General features: G+C 50.2%; 1 protein-coding gene across 11 annotated transcripts in view; it reads right to left on the bottom strand.

Annotated features, from left to right (window-relative positions):
* Positions 1-20,758, bottom strand: part of arvcfb (ARVCF delta catenin family member b) — a 206,854-nt gene that overhangs the window by 143,109 nt on the left and 42,987 nt on the right. For 9 of the 11 annotated variants that reach the window (XM_064353729.1, XM_064353735.1, XM_064353734.1 and 6 more), the window contains exon 2: positions 13,763-13,847. The exons of the other annotated variants lie outside the window; for them this stretch is intronic. The gene's annotated coding sequence lies outside the window, so the exon portion shown is untranslated. The remainder of the gene's footprint in view (positions 1-13,762; positions 13,848-20,758) is intronic. 11 annotated transcript variants of the gene reach the window in all.

Here is a 20,758-nt window from a genome sequence, read left to right as displayed (position 1 = left end):
CTTCTGAACAGAAGCTCCCAGAAACAGTCTGATGGCAAAGGGGAAACGGAGAGGATAAAGAGCTGGAGCTGTTACTCAGCAGGAACTCGTGACAGGAAACCCGACGGTCCGACTTGCAGGCTGAGGAAGTAGCTGTGGCGGCCATTTTTGCAGAAACGCGTGGGAAGGATTTCTGACTGCGGTACTTCACACACACACACGCACACACACACACACACGTACTCACACAGATTGCACACACACACACACACACGCACACGCGACGCACACGCACACGCACAACCACGCACACACACACGCACACGCACGCACACACACACACACACGCACACACACACCACACACAGACAAACGGCTCCTGTGTAAATCTCGGTCCTCGTCTGACGCATCACGGCGGATCCGTCCGTCGCGACAACCAGAGAGAGAGGGGCGAGCGACGAAGCGCCAATCAAAACTGTGGACCGAAGGGGCGGGGGGGGGGTGCAGTGCCAGTGAAATTTAGTAGCGGGGAGGCCCGCCCGTATAGACAGAGAGCCCAACAGAACATCACTGTCTGCAGGACAGAGGCCCACCCCGGGCCCCATTGCTTCCCATTTCATCTGAGGAAGCCGACAGGTTAATGAAAAAGTATCGATTCCCCGCGCATCCCGCGAGACGAGAGAAAGTAACACTAACGCTTCCCAACTTTTTAATTCCGAGGAATTCTTACAGACCTGGAGGGTGGGGGGGGCGTCTGACTGATGACACGGCACAAGTTTAGATAGAGAGAGACGAATAGAGGGAAAGAAAAAGAAAGGGAACAAAAAGAGAGGCTGAGAAATTGAGATTTTAAATTGCCTTTACGGGCACAGTTGTGACCTGAGGAACGGCCCAGTTAGATTGATTCTGACCCCAGAAACCGCCAGTCACATCGACTGTGACCTGAGAAATAGCCAGTCACATCGACTGTGACCTGAGAAATAGCCAGTCACATCGACTGTGACCTGAGAAATAGCCAGTCACATCGACTGTGACCTGAGAAATAGCCAGTCACATCGACTGTGACCTGAGAAATAGCCAGTCACATCGACTGTGACCTGAGAAATAGCTCACTCGACGACCTGAGAAATACGTCACATCGACTGTGACCTGAGAAATAGCCAGTCACATCGACTGTGACCTGAGAAATAGCCAGTCACATCGACTGTGACCTGAGAAATAGCCAGTCACATATCACAGGTCCTCAGATATAAAAAAAAAAGAAAAAAGGAGAAAATGTTCAATACATCACTGCCTTGGCCCAAGTACAAAAAAACAGCGAAGAGAGAAAGCCAGCGAGAGACAGAGAGAGAAAGAGGGAGAGAATGAGTGTGAGAGAGAATCACAGAGGAGAGGGGACTGAGCAACACCAAACCTGAGGTTTCTTCGCACTTCAGACTGAGTACCTGATGTAACCGGGGGTTCAGGCAGCTGCACCCCTGCAATGCACAGTGCCAGGTGCATCGTGGGATACAGGCGGCTTCACAATACGGCTAGCCGGCAGAGATCTTTCTCCGGGGGGAGGGGGAATGGGGTTTTGGGCCTGGTGCAAGTGGGTGGAGTCGGGGGGGGGGGGGGGTTTGGGGCTTGGTGCCAGAAGAGAAATGAGTGTTTTTGCGAAGCCACAGAGCTTGGGCGACGGGGAAGGTACTGTCCTCCAGGACACACAGCCCAGCAAACACTGAGGAAACTCACATGACAAGGATCAACAGACAGGGATGTTCAGCGACCCAACACCGCCCCCGCCCCCCCCCCCAACACCGCCTAAATGGGTGGTCTGCCCCGGGGTGGCGGACTAGCGGCCCGTATCAACACAGCCGTGGGGCGGATCTTCCTCCCTCCGTCCAAACCCTCCGGATGACTGGAGCAAGGGAAGAGAAAAAAAAAAAAAAAAAACGATTGTATGTGCCTCAATTCAGCTTCAGAGCTGCTTCACAGAGACCAGCGACGGTCTGAATGAAGACGAAGGAATCAAAACGAAGGAGCAAATGATCTCATTTTGAACTCGGCGTCCGATTTCCGACCCCTTACCCCTTCATTTCTTTCGCCGGGACACATCGGGAATATTCGTTTAAACAAAAAAAGTCCCCGCCGTTTCCGCCGAGCATCGCCGCGGCGACCGCGTGCAGGTCTGTCGTGTTCTCCGTCCCGATCCGATCGGTCAGAATTGAAACCCCGGGGCCTTGTTTGTGAGGGGCTGCTCAAAAGCTCAGGGTTCACAGGTGGCACTGCAGACGAGTCCGAGCAGGAGACGCGGCGTTCCGAAGAGCCCCCGCGTCTCCCGCTCACGATCCGCACCCGTTACCGTCTGCTTTTTTTTCCCTCTTTCCCGCGGAACGTTCTGCGGCGTTTACAACCCGCGCCCCCCCTTTTTAAGGAAATCGATGTCCGACGGGCCGAAGCGCGGCTCGGTGGAACGACTCCCCAAAGCAGGGAGAATCAAGCGAGGAAGAGCGTGTATTGACGAGGAAGAACCGCAGAGGGCTGCGAGAGGATGTCCTGGCACGGTTTTTTATGCCTGGCTTTGGTTTTAACCCCCCCCCCCTCCCCCTCCCCCTCCCAAAAACGCAACGGGACAGGAGGCTGGGCACTACCCCGGAGAGGATCGAGGACCTGACCAGCCTTCAGTTTTGGAGCAGGAGGGTCTGTTTGGGAGGGGGGGCAGGGGGGGGGAGGGGGGATGGTGCAAGCTAGAGTGCAGACAGGGAGAGAGAATTTATGGTAATGCATAATGCGATGTGCAGTATATACCCCACATGCTTTACGGGATTATTGCTCCGTCAAATGCAATTATAAATCCTATTTAATTTGGAAGCAGTCATCTCGTCTTTTTTTTTTTTTTTTCCCGCCCGAGCTTGGCTACATTAATTCAGATACTGATACAGATAGCTGTATCGATCCCCAGAGGAAACTGGCCATGGCCATTTGAAATCCGATGCCAATACGCACGCAAATCCTACGGAATGGGGGAAGGAACCCGAAGCTGATTTAGAGTCCAGCAAAACAGGATGTGCTGTGTACATTAGCACTTCCCTCCAGACCAGCCCGACGTGACTTCAAAAACAGAAATCACTTTTCTTTTTTTTTTTTTTTTTACAGCAACAAGCACAGAACCGTCCAGACCCACGGCGCAACTCACTTCCGCAGACACATTTCAGCTGGCACCACCTGCGCACGCGTCCCACAAAACGTCCCTCGAAGGTCGTCCGTGAGTGAGTGAGTGAGTGAGTGACCACAATTTGCCATGCATAGCCCACGGGCGGCGCCAGTTCCTGCCCGCCGTGGGAAAAAACCACATGGCTTAAAAAATCCACGACGGCTTTTTGTTCAGCCTGAAAAGGAGCTTGACTCGGTCGTGCCGACAAATATCCGCGCGACAGCCGAGAAACCTTGGCTCGGCGAGGACAAACGAGCGGCAAACTGCCGCGCGGACAGAACGCCGCTCTCTTAATCTCCGGGCGCTTCTGTCCCTTTGTGTCGGAGCGTTTCCTCGCCGACGAGGGGTCTGAATTACCCAGGAGTGACGGCGATATGCTTGCGCGTGTTCGCTTCGAGCCCGAAAAGGCCGTGAGGGGAAAAAAAATGGCTTCCGACGTTGGCGCGGGCTGAAATTCGGGCCCTTGAACGTCCGCTTTCACAGTGGGGTGGGGTGGGGGGGGGGGAGGTGAGGTCATCCCGATCTGAAATCTATTAAAAGAATAGAGACTCACACGCTCAAAGACCATCGCAGAAAACCCCTTATTGCCTCACCTTATCTACAAAGAGAGCCTAGTCATACCAATTACCATTCCTATCCAACTTCCAACACCGCCCGGGAACAGAGATCACACACACATGCACGCAAATATGCGCAGATAAACGCAATCACACAAACACACACACACGCACACCTGCACACACACACTCATGCATACCAGCACACACACACTCACACACACTCATGCATACCAGCACACATGCACAAACACGCGCAAAGACACGCACACACACACACACACACTCACACGCATACCAGCACACATGCACGCACACATGCGCACACACACACGCACACACACACACACACTGAGGCGAGCACCCTTGCAATCAATCTCTCGCAACCAAGCTGCAAAAATAGATAAATAATTTTCCAAATGTAAATCTCCTTCGTAAAATAGAAGGAATAGGGAATGAATTGTTCTGCGGCACTTTCAATTCGCTCCCTGTGTTCCTGAGAGAGAGAAGAAAAAAAAACACAGCAGAAGCCCTGAGCTTGTGGGAAAGATGAATTCAAAACTGAAAGATTCACACTGTTCTCTGCAAAGCATTTGAAAGATTTATTTATTTATTTTTTTGTTGGGTGGGGGATTGGAAGGGGTTTAGCAGAGCAACAGGTGAACCCCCTGATTTGGCAGTAACTGTTGCAGGACCCTGACCTGTTTGCTGGGAGTCTTGAGGTGAAACTTTTGGGCGGGGCAGGTGGGGGAAAAGGAACCTTTATGTTTTGTACCCCTGCGAAAAATCTGTTTCAAAAGACCAAAGAGGGTTCAGAGAACCCCACCGCACAAGCCTGCCCTGAAACATTCTCAGAATGCTCAGGGAGATAATTAGACTTAATTTCAATCTGCTTGCATTAAAATATTTTAATCAGTCTGACGGTAAATACAATGTTTTTCTTTTTTTTCCCCCCTCCACACTCAGCCAATTAATGCATTACCATACTGATGCAAACATGAAACAGGAGGCAGGCGAATCCAATGGGGACGCGATTGGAGGAGGCGACTGGAATCCTTCAAACATCGCTAATCAACAACAAAGCGAAGATGTTTAATACAGACACACTAATGCTAATACGGTCCCAATTTCTCTCCTCTCACACTAATGAAGCCAAGCCTTTTCTTCAGCACTTTCAAGATATGCATTATTAGTGGGTGGGGTGGGGAGTGGGGGAAGTGGGGGGGAAGTGGGTTTAATGATTAAAGAAGAGAGAAAAAAAAAAGCAACACCAAAGAAAAGAAAAACTCTTTAAGACGGAGTAATTTGAGAGCCCTTGATCGCGGGAATGCACTGCACGATCGTGGAAAAACTTGCTGTGCAAAAATGTTTCGACATAGCTAGCTGACAGCTGCTAATAACCAACGTCCAAAATGACGTCCAACGTCCAAGATGCTCGGATGGACTGAGAACCTGCCAAGCTTGGGGACATTCAGGTACGTATACCTGAATGCTCGCACACAATTCCAACAAAAATAAATATGGTATTGCCGCCAAAAATATAATTTTCGTACGACAAGCAGGTGGCCAGTCATCAACAAATGATGCATGGCATGGCAACCTCTCTGTCAGAGCTGAAAAAAGAAGAAAAAAGAAGAGCATGGAATGTTGTTTTCAGACACAAATTCTCATAATTGCATAATGCACCAAAACCTGGTACCTTGGATCACGTTTTTAAATAGGAAGACGGTCAACAAAGTGAAGGCAGCCTGTACTCTAATTTACACTAAGCACAAAGTAATAGCCAGAGTAGAGCTAAGCACCACACTCCATTCTGCAGAATGATAAAGAAATAAAAAAACTTCAAAGGGCAACACTGACTGGGGAGAGCTGAGCCCCACACACACACACACACACACACACACACACACACACACACACAGAGGGTACTGAATTTAACAAAGGCGCATTCCTCATAACGGTGTTTTCAGTGTAATTAATATGGGAGCGATTACACCAGACGTTTTCCCTTTTTCCAACAGAGATATCCGACGTCTTCAGTTGGGATGACTGGTGGGTCTGCTGGGACGACGCCCCCCCAAAAGTACAGCTGCATCTTAATCAGTCTGCCATCCCCGCAAAATGATTCCCCCCCGAATAAATAAGACTCTGTATCAACTGTCTGTGAGCATAATGCAGCATTTTGGTTGTTTTTTTTTTGTTTAGTTATTTTCTAACTTTGCGGAAAAAGAAAGCAGGACGGAACAGAGTTCCTCCCTCGCCCGATTGCCGTACTGTAATTCGACTTTCCACGGGGATAACGTGCCTCGATCTGTCCTCCGACTGCGGCCGGACTGATCCACTCACCGGCTTCTAAACCAAAACGGAAGCAATCAAAGAAACCCGCATGCAAACCTGTGGCATTCCGTGGAAGCAGAACTTTGGACCATCTATCGCCATGGCAACAGTCAATTGATGCATCGGGGATAAAAGGCTGTCCCTTTCGCAGTTGAGATGGGGGTTAGTAAAAAATAAAATTAAAAAAAAGTAATGGTGATACAGGACTGTTAAATATAAATACCCTTTGCCGATTGGCTGTTCTGTGAGGGAGAGGAATTTTTACCCACATTACTGGCCAACAGCCACTCACATATGAAGCAGGGGTTCATCTGAACAAGGAAACAAGGGGACATGCTCTGCATAGAAAAAACGCACAAAAAATCCTGGTTTTATTTTAATTTATCATTCCTTTTTAAATTCAATATCTGTGGAGGCTGTGGGAGTATCCTGTGAAAATGCAGTTTACTCCCGTGCATGCGATCCTTTGCATGTGTTCCTATGCATGCGGTTCCATGCATGCAGGAGTAGCCACCCATGAAGGACACCCAGCCAGCCACAGAGATGCCAGGATTAGTCACAGTGCACATCTCCCCTCCCTCCTCCCTCCCTGCATCACAGTACTCCAGATTAAGTGTACACACACACACACACACACACACACACACACACACACTCACACACACGCTCACACACACAGGTGGTGGAGAGACATCATGCTGAAGTGCGCAGCACTGAGGTAGCATTGTGAATGCTAAAAAACCCCGCTGAACCACAGCATGCACAGAAGCAATGAAGACGAACTTCCGCACAGCACTAGCACAATGCTACACACACACAGCACTAGCACAATGCTACACACGCACAGCACTAGCACAATGCTACACACACACAGCACTAGCACAATGCTACACACGCACAGCACTAGCACAATGCTACACACACACAGCACTAGCACAATGCTACACAGCACAAGCACTAGCACAATGCTACACACGCACAGCACTAGCACAATGCTACACACACACAGCACTAGCACAATGCTACACACACACAGCACTAGCACAATGCTACACACACACAGCACTAGCACAATGCTACACACACACAGCACTAGCACAATGCTACACACACACAGCACTAGCACAATGCTACACACACAGCACTAGCACAATGCTACACACACACGGCGCTAGCACAATGCTACACACACACAGCACTAGCACAATGCTACACACACACAGCACTAGCATAATGCTACACACACACAGCACTAGCACAATGCTACACACACACGGCGCTAGCACAATGCTACACACACACGGCGCTAGCACAATGCTACACACACACGGCGCTAGCACAATGCTACACACACACGGCGCTAGCACAATGCTACACACACACGGCGCTAGCACAATGCTACACACACACGGCGCTAGCACGAGAGCGATTCCTTCACGCTTCCTGTTTATCGCGTTCCCGCCGCTCGCTCTAAAAACCCGCCGGTGCCGTCCGCGCCGGCCGCGAGAGCCGCTCGGGCGAGGCGCCAAACTTCAGCACCGGAGCGGGGCGCATATTTCACTCTTCTTCCTGTTTTTTTTTTTTTTTTTGTTTTATTTTATTTATTTTATTTTCTCTGTTCTACCGAAAAAGGGACCTGTCCTCACCGGCAGCGAGGCGATAAATCAATCGTAAAACACATCGGCCGCAGCAGTCAGGGAGATGCACCGGAGGTGAGCTACGAGAACGTCGGCGACGCCGCGGCTATTGTTTTAGCGAGCGAGAGCACGAGGACAGACAGAAACGAAAACGCTGCCGTTCAGCCCTGCTAGTCTCACCATTCAGCCTACAAGCTACAGAGCATCCTCCATCACAAAACATAAAGGCCACATATATCAATACCAGACTGCTGGTCCCACCCGGGGGGATGGGTAACACTCATCACCCGCCCAGCCCAAATCACGGCCTGTCCCAGAGACCGAGTGGTGTCGTGAACTTACTGTATGCCACCCTTAACAAAGTCTGGAGGGATCGACCGCTGGCCTCCAACTTTGGCATCTAACATCGATCTGAGGCAACGTAACATACTTGGTGCTCCTTTAACAAAGTGAACAGTAGCAGGCACCATTACGAGCTTCCCGGGAGTTATTGCACATACAGGACGGAGAGCAGACGGCATCCCTGGAGAACCACTACTTCCAACCCCCTCGGTTTTCAGACCAGCGAAGTTGTCTGAGGAAAATCCGAACTCTCGGGCAGAGCGGGCTAATCAAATACTCCGCCCAACCGGCACAGAGAATCAGATTCCAGTCTCCTAGGCAACCATAGGTAGCGAACAAAACAAACGCAAACGGAAGAGCGTTCCGAAAGTAAAGGGTCCGGGCGATTCCATGACGATGCGCGGCGTGTTTTTCCTGGCGTGGCCTGAGCACGCACAGGCATCGACCGGTCAACTGCTACTTAATGGCGGTCCCAAGCGATCATCTTCACCCCCACCATCTTCCCAAGCGATCATCTTCACCCCCACCTTTAAATAATCCTTTCACATCCACGGAGCACGAGGAGTCGCCCAGCAGTTTGAGGACCAGGGCATTGAAGTTTTCCGTTGGTCACGGCCTCCTCGGTAACCAGATCTGAGCCAAATCATTTAGCGTTTACCGGAAACTCTCAACTGGCGACCAAGACAGGGTCATCCCCTTCCATAAAGTATGAGGCGACCAACCGCCTTGTGGAAACAGTGGTGTGGTGCTCCTCCTGCAGAGCTGATAGACTCAATGCCACAGAACCTACAGGCAGTAATGGTCGCAGGAAGTGGCCTAAAACCCAATTAAGGGACTTCAGTTTTGGTGCTTATGTTTTTTTTCTCCACTAGCTTTACCTTCAACTCGTGGTTGAAGCATCACATTGAGATGCAACGTACATTTAGAGGAGACAACAGCTATTACTGATGTACGCTGAGGGTAGTTATAAATTGGTTGATAAATCTGATTTCGCCCCCCCCAACAAAAGCAGTCCTATGCACTTTACCTTGTGCAGCTGAACAGGAGCCGTCAATCACAGCAGTGGGAGGAAACATACGAGAGTGTTTGCGCAAAAGGGAAACAAACCGAAGGCCGTCTAAGAGACTTAATTAAAGGCTGTGCATTTCTGACAGCTCACAGTGCAAAGCCACTTACAGACCATCCTCACGTAGCGCCTCTGGGGAATAAAACAGTTTTCCTTTCTTTCCTCTTCATCCTGCTTTTATCCAAATGAGCCCCACGGAGAAATAAATCTCCTTTTTACACGGGTCACCTGACCAAGAGGTTTCATCACACACAAACAAACAGCAAAACACCATAGAAAACAGCACAGAACAGCGCAGAGCCGAGCAAAAAACAACAACCATAGAAGAGAAATGATGTGTCTTAATGACCATACTGGCAACCAGTGCCTTCTCTGTCAAAAACGAGGACAGAACCACAAACTGCACATTTCCCTCCTTCCAGTACAATGAAGGGACCCCCACCCCCCCCCCACCCCACCCCCCCCACTCCCGATCGTCCAATGAGCCGGCAGCTCAGAGCTCATCACAGGCAGTCGGATTCCCCTCACGGACGAGGGCCGGGGCAGGTGTAGTAGTCCCCACCTTTGTAAATGAGTTTTCCTTTAGAGCGCGAAGTCAGGTCGCGTGACGGGGCGACTGGGGACCCCCCTCTGACAGCGAGGGTAATGGGACCCCGTTTTAAAAAGGGGGGGGCAAGGGCAGCCCACAGCTCCTGGGCGGCGGCTCTGAGGACAGGCTTCCCCCCCCCTCCCTTCCCACCCCCCCGTGAGTGGCTCCCTGCCAGAAGATTAATTTGCGCCTCCAAACTGACTATTAAACTTGGGCTTTTCATATTCTGACTCCCCGGATTTAATTAAAACAGACTTCATCTTAAGTGACAGAGAGACGGGGGGACGGGAGACGGGGGGAGGGGGGGTGGTCGGAATGACCTTCTTTTTAAATGAATGCGCCGGGGGAGTACTGGCCTCCCTCGCCGTCCCTGTCTTCTCCTCCTCCTCCTCCTCCTCCTCCTCCCTCTCCCTTTTTATTTCCTTCTCTTCCGCGGCGAAGCTCGGGGGACGATCAAATCCTTAAACACTGGCGCCGAAGACGGCGACGATAAATCAAAAACACAACCCGTCACAACCTTCATTCATCATTGACGAGCCCAAGTCTGCCTTAGAACCCGAGAGATCGTGCCAGAGACCCGATGCTTCCACTCTGCACAGCACGAGTCCCTCATATTAAATTTCCCATAATCCTCAGAGAGACAGGTACAGTATCGTGGCCCCTCCGACCACGATGCACAGTCGCTGTTGGAGACAGAGGGACGACGCCATGTTATATCCAAACAGGACCGGTCAGAACTCACACGCAGGATCTATGGGTAAGAAAGCATCGCAGCGAAAGTACAGACCAGCATCACTCCTGTGTTACACACAAACACACTTAACGCCACTCAACGGCTTAACTGACACACCAAGGAAAGCTGACAAAAACTGGTTTAAAAAAAAATTAATTCTGCAAAAAAAAAAAGAAAAAGTAATATCGAAGCACAACCTGACAGACCGCCACAACATCAAAGGGAAACATTACCCCGGCTTCATCAATATTTCGACTAAGCAGCGGAGATGATTATTTGAATATCCAGAATGATCCGGCTCTCGGCAGCGAGATGGCAGTTCCTGTGATGGATTAAGCTGAAGCACGAAGAGAGAAACTCCACTGGTTTCAACGTAAAAGAAAATAAACATCATCGGACATGACTGCCAGCATAACAATGTCACCCACAGTGAGTGAACAAACCGTAAAACAATATACTTTATGGGTCCATTTAAAGATTAATAACTGGACAGCTCGGCGGTTTCAGAAAGCAGCAGCGAAGCCAGTGGGAGATAAGATGAGTCCAGAATCTGCATACGGCAGTTCTTCCCCGATCCCTCACCTCAGCTATATTAGCCTTTTCATTTCATTTCCTATCGGAATACGACGCTGAGAAGCCAGGGTCACATTCTTCCCTCAGTGCATGCGAGCTCGTTATCTCGCAAACGTTTCAAAAGCAGGACTGTGTTGAGAACGCACCGTTTCATCTGCAGGAGTGGAGACTGCTGTAGTCAATAATGAACTGCATCTGAAACACCCTCAAGACCTGACTCACTAAGTTCTCAAGCACACACACACACACACACACACACACAAAAATGCATTAACACACAGGTATGTAAACTGCAACTGTTTCCAAGTAGGACACTATCCTGTACAGGAGGTGAGACGGGGGAAGAAAAAAAAACATCCATCGTGTAGATCGGAGGAAGTAGCCTCTGAATAAACGATTCCAGGGGCTTGTCTCCATGCGAATAAACAACTTAACTGAATCAGTGCGTCCCTAAACAGACGAGGGACAACGAGCACATTGTGCGCTTCGGACGGCCGGGAGGATGAGATTAGCCAACCTGTTGAGATGTTCTCTCCCCCCTGCGTGATTACAAACGTTTGCTCGCGGGGACAGGGCGACGCGAACGCACGCGTACGTACGCCGGTTTTCCGGGTGAAATTCTCGGCTAGCTGCAGCGAGAACCGAGCATCTGTGAAGCGTCGAGCTCCACGAGGCTGTTCTCAGGTCGTTCGCAGCACAGGAGAGCTGAGGCCTCACTTGCATTTAGGGGGTTCAGGCCCCCCTGTTTTCCCTGTAATTTTATAAAAACGGCACTCTACATAAGTCCAGGGAGCATTTTTGTGGTGGAAAAGTAAGTGAAAAATCGGGGGAACGGCATCTAGGCGTTCCAGTGAAAATCCGGCTAACTGACCTTTGGTTGAAAAGTGAAAGTTTCTCCAGCCGACTAGGACACACCCAGGCTATATCTAGGAAAAAGCTGAACGATATTGGGCTAGAATCTAGTTTCTGTCAAAAGGTCTCTCAACCTAGTTATCCACACCTCCAGACATCTAGATTCCAGCTGACTGGGAAGGGACACACATAAGGTCACACCGCACAAAGGGGCACATATTAGGCGCACCCCAAATATAATTACAGAGCTCCAGAGCCTTGAAGCTCGATTTTGGGTTTTTGTCTGGTCTGAAGTCAGAGCATCTTTAAACTTTTTCTTTCTTCGCTGGCCGAACCCCAAGATCCAAATACCATAGCCAGCCAGTAACTCCAGTGACTGATGCGCTGGTACTGTTACAGTGATGTACGGGGCGGGGGGGGGCATCGCATGTCACACAATAAAGCAATAAAGCCATCGCTGTACCTCGCTGACACAAAGAACTCATTCAGAAAGTTCCGGGAGAGGTGGGGTGAGATGGGGAGTGGGGGGTGGGGAAGACGAATAAACAAAAAAACAAAAAAAAAAATTCAAAAATCATTGCTGTCCTTTGGCTGCCTTAGCAGACCGCCATTCCATTCATTTCAGGCCAAGGGAACCAACGGACTCGTTTGCCAGACCGAAAAAAGAAATAAAAGTGACCGTTAATTGCTGCCCCCGACATGAAGTGGAACACAATGTTCCAACTTCCAACGAGCTAATGGGCGAGAGGAATCCTTCTCTCACAGAGAGGATTAAGAATAAATGACAGTGGCTTTCTACATGGAAGGCTACTCCCACCATCTACCCAAAAAAAATTACACCACCCCCCCCTCCCCCAACCCCAAACTTCACCCCCCTTGAAACAAGGTGAACGTCTGAGGACAACTCCTGGGTAACCCACATTAAGGTTCTGAAGTATTTCTAAATGCTCAACAGACAAAAAAGAGCTTTGGAATGGTTATTTAACCACACATACCCCCCCCACCCCACCCCCCACCCACCTCCACCACCACCCAACAGCCTCAAACGTGCAAAAGTCCACAAACGACCTATTCGCAAACGAAGGAGACTGTGAATCATGATAACAGGTGCTTATAATGAGATTGTCATGGTAATGACTGAAAATAAAAACATTATCGCTAAGCGATGGGAGCACTCGAGGATTGTTTTTTTTTTTCTACGCGGAAATATAATGATGCTATATACACTACGTCCTCGTAAATCGGAGAGTCATCTGTAACCAGAGAAAATTGTCACCGTGTTAAATAATGCCACTTCGTACTTACGAGACTCTGTGGAGGCGGTCGCGAGCTCAATTTAATGGCGGAAAAACAAACTCATGGGGGAAAAAAAAAAAAAACCGGGCCAGGCCCCGGTGATCAATTCCAGTCAATTTTGTAATGCGAAGCTGGCACCGTTAATCGTTACGAATGATTGTCCAAAGTGCATTTGTCCAGAAAATCTATCGACGTCGCGGATATGATCTTTGACAGGAGGTCGTGCATCTTTTGGTCCCACGCGCGCGCGGCTTCGGGCAAATCCAATTAGGCCGACCGCTGGGGGGGGCGCCGGGTTACCCCGCCTCTCTCCGCCCCGGTACCGCCGATGGGCCCCCGAGTTCCGTTTTAAACCCGCTGTTTGGCGAAGCCCCACGCGCCTCCCCGGCGAGCGATCGTTACTCTACCACCTGTCAATACGCGCATGCTCTGGTACGGATTAGCGTGGGTGAAACCGGAGATGGCGAAAATGATAAGTCTCTCTGTGTGTTATTGCTTTACGCAGGACAAGAGAAGGGGGGGCGGGGGGGCAGGGATTGGGGGGGGGGGGCTCCAATGTCTGAGATCAAAGGGGTTAGCGCTAAGAAAAGGTTTTACGTACTCACCTTAGGCCGAAGAGAAAGACCCATAAAAATGTCAGGCCAGGCTGACATCTATCGGACGCGAGCCACAGGGTTTGTGTTCTTAGAGCTGGAATGAAAAGAGAAGGAAGAGGGAAAAAAACAGACATTAGAAAGAGCGACACTCAGCATCATCCGCGCGGGACGGGTTCGTACAGAGGGGGCGGGCAGGACTGACGTGCGCCACTTCCAAAATTTAATCAGCCCCCGCGCTACCCCCTCCAAAGAAAATCCGGCGCGAAGCCTACTTTTCCTGTTCCCCGAAAGGAAAAACACCGCGAGGTCCAGCACTTATCACCGTCAAGCGCTCCGATTGGTGGACTCCGTGTACTGTACCTCCCCGGAGGGATCCGATTGGCGGGCTCCATTTGTTGTGACTGGCCGACAAAACGAGAACCCCTGAATGAACCGAAAAACGATTCAGGGCCACCTCCTTAAAAGGGCACGTGAAGCAAAAAGACGTTGCGCAAGAGCGTAGCGACCGCGTCCTCGCGTATGCGATTTTGGAACGTTCGCCCTTCTGCTGCTAAAAATAACGATAGCGTGAGGCTACCCGTTACTGCGCATCGGTGGTCGCCGTTAGAAACCCCAAACGGCCTAGAAGACCGCTTTCCTTCTGCCAAAAAGACTCAAAAAAAAGTTTCAAAAACCCCAAATTCCAACTCAGCTCACCAGCAGGCAGACGTCAGACGTCCTGCAGAAATAGAATTCGAACCCTGAACTGCCATTAAAAGAGAAGGAAACAGGATTCAGCAAAGGGAATTGTCAATTCACCTGCCTGGTCGCACCCGGCAACGGCAGGTGTTGGTGCTGAGGGTTTTCGAAGGTCTCTGGCCCTCCCTACCTCTCACTGGCGACCTGTCACTCAAAGCCAGAGCTCCTCCCCCCACTGAGAGAGCATGATGCAGGAAGAGTCATCTGTGTCTACAGAGTGGACGCACAATGCTGCTGTCACCCAGAAGGCATAACAAGCCATCCAATAAGCACACTTGGAGACTGCTGTCACTCGAAGGTGGGCAGTCTTTAGTGACAGACATAGAAAGACAGACAGACAGACAGCCAGCCAGCCAGGGAGACAGACAGACAGACAGACAGACAAGGATGAGCAGCACCCATTTCCCCCCTAGCCTGAAACACACAGACAGGCCCAAACAAGTGAAAGTCAAAATTAGAACCCCACCCCCCAGATTCAGCACGATTCAGAACAAAGATAAGAAAAGATCATTTCCCAAATGCCGAGAGTTATGTCATTTCCTCTGAGATCGGCCTATCGCGTTTCCTGCAGTGTCCTCAAAGAAGATAAGAGCAGTGCTGGTGCAGTGAAGAGGTGCCATGATGCTCGAGGAAGAAACAGGCAACAACAAATTATTAAATAAATAAAACATTCACTGAGGGGACGAAACGCCTTCCTTATATAAAACATACACACACTCACAGTCACTCTTATACTCACATATGCGCAAAAACACACACGCACGCACACACACACTCTCATACTCACACACGCACACACTCACAATCAAACTCACACACACGCACACACACACTCATACTGACACACTCACACACACACACTCATACTGACACACTCACACACACATGCACTCTCACACACACACACACACACACACACACGCTTCGTCAGGGGGTTTTAGGATTTTTGCCTTTTTATTTAAGCTGTAGCCCTGAATCAACACCTCACAAAACATTTTACAAGACAGGCCCGTTCAGATCAGGGAACTGTCAAGCTTCCAGACAACATTTTTTTTTTTTGTCGTCGTCGTCGGGGGGAAACGGTAAACAAAGAGAAACTCTGAAAGTAGCCCAAATGAAGGGGACTGCAGGAGCACAGGGGGACAGACGCTGTGGAACTCCAGAGGTACAGAGGGACAGCCAAAGAGCCCCCATACAGTTAAAAAATCAGCGTCGTCGTGATTTCCGTTACTCAAACCTTCCCACGCCAAGCTACACAAAATGGCCGCAGGACAACCGGCAATTTGAGGCCTGGCTACAGCGGCGCACGTGTGACGGGGTTCAAGGCTTCGTGCTAATTTAGGCCCTTTTAAAGATGCGGCTGAAACAGGGAGGGGCCGCGTTCTTTTGGGGTGGGGTGGGGGGGGGTACACAGGGTGAGGATTTTTCCAGACACAAAGCTCCAGTCCCTCTACACTGCACTCACTGAATTCCCCCAGACACATTGGCCCTTCCCAACATGCCCTGCAGTGCTGAAGACCTCTTCAGCTTGTCCCAATTAAAAATGATCCCAATTAAAAAATACTAATACTAATAATAATAACAAGAACAACAAGAAACCATAATAGTGCTCTTATGCTATGTGCATTGTGTCCTGCTGAATGCTGAATATGAGGAGTCCATTGGGGCCACATGCTCCCCCCCACCTGGACCGGGGGGAGAGGGAGGGTGGTGTTCCAGATGGGCCACCTCCAGACGGGATGGGAGCAGGTGAGAGACCGCGGTAGGGGTGCGGGGGGGGGGGCAGATGGAGAAGGTGCCAACCAGCAATCGATTCGGAGGCAATTACCTCCGGAAAGCTCCAGCCTCACTCCTCAATTAGAGGCCCTCGCACCGAGGGGGAGATGAGGGTTGCCAGAGCAGGGAAAGGAGGAATCACGCTGTCACAGTCTGGCAGCCACCTGGACTCCCCTCTACGACCCCCCCCCACCCCCCACTCGCCCAAGCAGAAATCTCCCAATCTGGCAGCTCTCCTGACCTACATCTAAAATAGTCCCTTCAACAGTAATTACAAGGAGGCGAGGGTGGGACACACACACAGACACGCACGAGCGCACACACACACACACACACACCTGCGACACACACACAACACAGGCTCAGGACTTCGGGGGGGAATTTAGGAAGGCAGTCACAAAGGTTCGGGTGGCTGGGGGGGATATACGTACGGCGGGGGGCGTGTTCTGTAGACGCGGTTCGGAGGCAGCGGTGGTCCGGCAGCCGGCATGTCGACTCTCACTCACAGTGATGAGGTAACAGACAACCGCTGTGACGCGGTGTTACCGACAGGATAAAGATGAGCCAGCTGGTCACCGGGGGGGAGTGATGGCGGGGGGAGGGGGGGGGGGTGGAATTCTCTTTCCGGCCAGGCCCCGCCCACCGGGCGTATGCCGACGAGGAGAAACCGCGCCTCCCTCAGCGTTGCCGGAGCGACCGCGCCGGCGGAGTCCCGGCCGCTCGGCGTTTATAAAGGTTGCGCTCCTGCGGCGCGGCGCAAATTGGGCGTGAGGTTAATTGGGAGCGACAGGAGCGGTTACTCACGCGGAGGTCCTCTGCCCCTGTAATGGGGGGTGACTAATTGGGCGCGGGGGGAGGGGGGGGGTTCAGTATGAGGCTTTTTGGCGACGGGGTGACGTGGCGCTGATGGGTCTCAGACCCAAGGGCCACCGGGGGTCGTGGGCTGGGGGGGACAGAGAGCTCGTCTGTCGCTGCGGCTAACTCGCTACATACGACCCCTGCCTGCTCCGGCTCGCACCACCCTCTGCGTCGCCCCGGGCGAAATGAAAAGGGAATGAAAACCGCGTCTGAGAGGAGCGAGCGACGCAGACCCAGAGAGGGCTCGTCAGATTTACCTAGCGCAGTCTCCTCAGAGCCAAGCCACAGCTGACCAACGCTAAACTAATGCTACCATTTTAGAGAGCGAGAGAGAGAGAGAGAGACAGAGGGAGAGAGGGAAAGAAAAAGAGAGAGACGGGGAGAGGGAGAGAGAGAGACAGACAGACAGAGAGACAGGGGGGAGAGAGGGAGCGTCACAGCTCATTGAATTTAGAGTCTCCTCACAGCCAAGGCACAGTTGACTATCATTTTAGAGAGAGAGAGAGAAAAAGAGACAGAGAGACAGAGGGAGAGGGATAGAGAGAGAAAGGACAGACGGGGGGAGAGAGAGGGAGTGAGAGCAAAACAGAGACAGAAAGAGCAAGAGAGACACAGAGACACGGAAGGTACAAACAGGCAGGGAAGTAAAGCCACCTAGAGGACAGCAGTGGTAGTGCACGCCACTCAGTGCTGACCTTTTAAATACACCAGACTGACTTGTACTTTGGAGAAGGACAATTTGTTATGCAGATGAATGGCACCACTTCAATGAATATATTATGCAACCACTAAATGGGGCCTGACGAAAACAATGCAACCTTTTTTTCTGAAAGCAATTACGAAGCCAAAGGATGCAGGGGATTTCACTGGAGTGGTATTTGGAACTGCTTCAGACATTCCAATGTAAGCAAATTTCTCAAACGCACGGTTTGCCGCTCTGAGAAATACTGGTAAATACTTTGCGGTAAACAGTCCACAGTCCCGCCAAGGCATTGGCTACACAGACAGACTGCTTTAATTTTCATTCAAAACATTTTTTTTTTTTGTTTTGTTAAATTGCGACGCATCCCGTATAACTGCAGTAAACAGTGTTTGGATTGAATTATATCCTTCTGTTTTTCCGTTTGGCCTCAAACCCAAGAACAATAACCGCAGAGACAGCACGGTTATTGTTTTGTTTATCAAATATCCATATTTATTTCAGCTCGGAACAAAAAAAGCTCAAAATGAATGTGCTGAGGTGCGACAACACCTGAAAAGCCCCGAGCCAACTGTCAAAGTCATGTTGCGTGTGCCAAACCACCAAACCCAGGGGTACACGGAAATTCAATTACCAAAAAACTAAAGCCACCGCGGAAAGAGGTGCCTGGTTGGCCAGGAGAGGGACTACTCTCTTCCCTCGGTGACCAAATCGACGCCCAAGTGACCCCGGCGAAAAAAGGACTAGGGACACTGTGCCGTAAGAGGAGCCACCTTTTGGATGAGACGCAAAACCGAGGTCCCGCCTCGGGGCGGTGCCAAAGGTGGGTTATAACCCTCGCGTCCCGGTCAATTTGCCATAAAGCCGGCGGTAACAAGTTTAGTTTGCAGTCCCCAAAATTACTCTGCAATTATGAGGTAAACACAAGTAACTACTGGTAAGTACATTTTAACAATTAGCATGAAAGTAAATAGTAAGTAGTAACAAATCACTGTAACAGGAATATTTACTTGGTAATTACATACCAGTGCATCCGATTGGCTACGACACTTGCAGTCCCCAGCCACACCGATTCCCCTGGTCATCAGTGCAAAAAAAAAAAACTGACATGACTCACCTGGTGGAAAAGGATTAAAATGAAAGAAGATAAAAGGGATTTTGGTGTCTGTAGGATGACACAGGGAAGCAGACATGTGTTCAGAGACTGGAAAGACCTCTGTCCTGATTGGTGGACAGACACAAGCATTTTATTTCTGGTGTAGGGTAAAAAGTTGGTACTTAAACCATATCACATTGCATCTGCCCTGCCAAACCCCAAGACCACTGGGTAATATTCTCTCCAATAAATCAAACATGTTTGGAGACCCTGAACACGCCAATCTGGAATTCCTACAGTCCTCTTGAGATGCATCACTGTTCAATGACCAGTAACACTCAGAGATTCTCCAAGGAACCTCCATATAACAGCCGGAGGTGTAACCGAATAGCAAGCAGAAGGAAGGCACTGCTTGGTCAACAGGAGAATCAGACAGAGGTGCAGTGAATAACTATCCGAGGAAAGGCAATGGCTTTACGAACAAGAGAATCAATAAAAATAAAAAATAAAAAACACTCAAAAACTCGGGTCAAAAACAAGCAGGATCTAGTGAAATGTGTAAACGAGACCACAGCCACGCAGGAACCTGGAGATGGTTTCTCTTTACATCTGTGGAGAGTTATTTACAGCCACCGCCGGGCCCGGATCCCTTTCTCCCGGCTCAACGGAGGACGGTCTACCATCGCGGTTTCCGGAATATCTCAGCTAACAACGAGCGGATTCTTACTTCTTTTCGCGATGAAGATGAGCAGTCGTCTAAGGTTGCCTCTCGACTAACTCTTCTCATTTCCCTCATGGTTTTGGGGCTGGTGATGGGGGTGAGTGTGGGACAGATCAAATATCGATAGCCTATCCCAGGAGGGGTAAAAGGGTCTGGTGCGGTCTGAATGAGACTTTTATTGTACTGGAGCCAGAGGACGGTTTAATTTCATTTTCAAAGAGTTGCTTTCAAGTACTACTTCTACTTTGCCTCTTCCTGCACCTCCTGCTTCTCATCCTCCATGGGACAGGGTTTCCAACAGGGAGGGTCAGGATAGGCAGTACAGACACTGCCTACCTCATGAATATCCAGCAACAAATAAAACGACGAAATTGTACACACATGTAACAAACCATTATTGATTAACCTTTGTCGTCACATCAAACTTTCACATTGTAAACAGTTCGGCCACAAAAATACAGACGTTTTCAGTCACCCACCCAGCAAAACGTGATGCATTTACTCAGTCACACAAGCTCCCGCTAACTGCCTGTAAATCCATATTGTAAATGCAAGCAAGTTCCTCATACATTGCCTCAGTTAATGGGCGTTCTCACATCCAAATACTCACCGCGGCCTTCACTATGTCACCTGACTTCACTCATTTTGATGCACGGACAATATTAGCACGTGCCTGCCGGTGAAAAGAATGTCACGGGAAAAGTCGAACGCAAGGCACGGATCCTATTGGACGTTAGGGGCGTGTCCCACCCAGCTTAGCCAATCAAATGCCTCATTTCGTCGACTGGGGAGCCACTTGCACACTTGCAGCGACCAAGAAAACAGCTGGCTGCTGTTGCAGAAACCCACTGAGGCTCCCAGGTGGAGCGAGCGGTTCCCCGAGGAAGCTGCGGATCTCCGCAGGACGTCCGACTGCGCCCCAAGCTTTCAGGCGAGCCACGCCCACACCCAAAAAAACTGGAAATTACCAACAAAAAATAAATAAAAAAGAAAGACAGCACGGGCTGTGTTGTGAAAGCCGTCAGCATAACAAACCATTCAGACAAAGCTGACATGCAAATATCACAACCGCCCAAAAAAAAAAAAAAATAGGCATGAATGCAAATCTCACATATC

Source organism: Anguilla rostrata, chromosome 10 (genome assembly GCF_018555375.3).
Source record: "Anguilla rostrata isolate EN2019 chromosome 10, ASM1855537v3, whole genome shotgun sequence".
NCBI lineage: Eukaryota > Metazoa > Chordata > Actinopteri > Anguilliformes > Anguillidae > Anguilla > Anguilla rostrata.
Note: the sequence above shows the minus strand (reverse complement) of the source record. Positions and strands in the feature narration are given on the sequence as shown.